Genomic DNA, 2,500 nt, shown 5'->3' on the forward strand with positions numbered 1-2,500 from the left:
GGGAGCCCTACCACTATGGCTGCTTTCAGTTGCCGGCCATCTGGTGGCGCCTTTCCCCTCGGCCATCTGGTCGCGCGCAATGCTTTCCAATGGGGCGACCAGATGGCCGGGCCGGCCTGGAAGTCCCGATGAGGGTCCATTTGCCTCCCGGATCCCAGCCAGGGCTCCAGGAGGCCGGGCGCGTTCGCCCCTAGGGTCCCCTCCGTCACTCGCAGCGCGCGAGTTACAAGAAAGGGGGGTATCCTTCCTCCGGATTAGTAGGGGCAGGGTATGCCGGAACACCCATGCCGGGGCTGTGCGGTTCATTGCCGGGGACCAGACGGGCTACGCCCGGGCAACATCCTTCCCAGGCCTCCGGGGCTTCCCTCCTCCGGGCCGCGGCATGGCAAAGTGCCCAGAAACGGGCTCCACGGGTCCCGGGCAGTCCTCTCCCCCCCCTCCCCCGGGCGCCCAGGCCCCGAGAGCTCCGGTGGTCCTCCCCGTGCCTGAGGCCCAGCCGGGAAGCAGAGTCCCACCCCGAGCCCCTGGTGGGTGGGTGGGTGGCTGGGCAGGCGGGAGTCCTTTCAGTTGCCGGCCATCTGGTGGCGCCTTTCCCCTCGGCCATCTGGTCGCGCGCAATGCTTTCCAATGGGACGACCAGATGGCAGGGCCAGGCCTGGAAGTCCCGATGAGGGTCCATTCGCCTCTCGGATCCCAGCCAGGGCTCCAGGAGGCCGGGCGCGTTCGCCCCTAGGGTCCCCTCCGTCACTCGGAGCGCGCGGGTTTCAAGAATGGGGGGTAGCCTTCCTCCGGATTACTAGGGACAGGGTACTCTGGGACCCCTCTCGGTCCTCAGCCGGCAACTGGGTCCTGCCGTGTGGCAGGGTGCCCGGAGGGTCTTCCCCTGCGAGCCCGGGAGCCCCGGCTGGTTCCAGGGGCCCGGCCGGGCCCCGGGTCGGGGCCTCCGTCCCCGGGCCCTGTCCCCCGGCCTGCGGCACTGCCAAAGGCCCGGGACGGGGTTCCGTCGTGGCCGGGGAGCCTGCCCTCGCTCGCCTGGGTTCAGGAGCTCCGGCCGGGCCCCTGGGGTCCCCGGGGAGGGCGGCCTCCCCGCCCCGGGCTCCGTCCTGGGTCCTTCCGCGTGGCAGGGTGCCCGGGGCGCGGTCCGGAGGGCCCGGGGAGGCTTCCCTTGCGCCTGCGGTCCCCGGAGCCCCGGCTGGTTCCAGGGGCCCGGGCGGGCCCCGGGTCGGGGTCTCCGTCCCCGGGCCCTGTCCCCCGGCCTGCGGCACTGCCAAAGGCCCGGGACGGGGTTCCGTCGTGGCCGGGGAGCCTGCCCTCGCTCGCCTGGGTTCAGGAGCTCCGGCCGGGCCCCTGGGGTCCCCGGGGAGGGCGGCCTCCCCGCCCCGGGCTCCGTCCTGGGTCCTTCCGCGTGGCAGGGTGCCCGGGGCGCGGTCCGGAGGGCCCGGGGAGGCTTCCCTTGCGCCTGCGGTCCCCGGAGCCCCGGCTGGTTCCAGGGGCCCGGGCGGGCCCCGGGTCGGGGTCTCCGTCCCCGGGCCCTGTCCCCCGGCCTGCGGCACTGCCAAAGGCCCGGGACGGGGTTCCGTCGTGGCCGGGGAGCCTCCCCTCGCTCGCCTGGGTTCAGGTGCTCCGGCCGGGCCCCTGGGGGCCCCGGGGAGGGCGGCCTCCCCGCCCCGGGCTCCGTCCTGGGTCCTTCCGCGTGGCAGGGTGCCCGGGGCGCGGTCCGGAGGGCCCGGGGAGGCTTCCCCATCGCCTGCGGTCCCGGGAGCCCCGGCTGGTTCCAGGGGCCCGGCCGGGCCCCGGGTCGGGGTCTCCGTCCCCGGGCCCTGTCCCCCGGCCTGCGGCACTGCCAAAGGCCCGGGACGGGGTTCCGTCGTGGCCGGGGAGCCTGCCCTCGCTCGCCTGGGTTCAGGAGCTCCGGCCGGGCCCCTGGGGTCCCCGGGGAGGGCGGCCTCCCCGCCCCGGGCTCCGTCCTGGGTCCTTCCGCGTGGCAGGGTGCCCGGGGCGCGGTCCGGAGGGCCCGGGGAGGCTTCCCTTGCGCCTGCGGTCCCCGGAGCCCCGGCTGGTTCCAGGGGCCCGGGCGGGCCCCGGGTCGGGGTCTCCGTCCCCGGGCCCTGTCCCCCGGCCTGCGGCACTGCCAAAGGCCCGGGACGGGGTTCCGTCGTGGCCGGGGAGCCTGCCCTCGCTCGCCTGGGTTCAGGAGCTCCGGCCGGGCCCCTGGGGTCCCCGGGGAGGGCGGCCTCCCCGCCCCGGGCTCCGTCCTGGGTCCTTCCGCGTGGCAGGGTGCCCGGGGCGCGGTCCGGAGGGCCCGGGGAGGCTTCCCTTGCGCCTGCGGTCCCCGGAGCCCCGGCTGGTTCCAGGGGCCCGGGCGGGCCCCGGGTCGGGGTCTCCGTCCCCGGGCCCTGTCCCCCGGCCTGCGGCACTGCCAAAGGCCCGGGACGGGGTTCCGTCGTGGCCGGGGAGCCTCCCCTCGCTCGCCTGGGTTCAGGTGCTCCGGCCGGGCCCC

This window comes from Triturus cristatus, chromosome 11, assembly GCF_964204655.1.
Source record: "Triturus cristatus chromosome 11, aTriCri1.1, whole genome shotgun sequence".
In the NCBI taxonomy this organism is placed as follows: domain Eukaryota; kingdom Metazoa; phylum Chordata; class Amphibia; order Caudata; family Salamandridae; genus Triturus; species Triturus cristatus.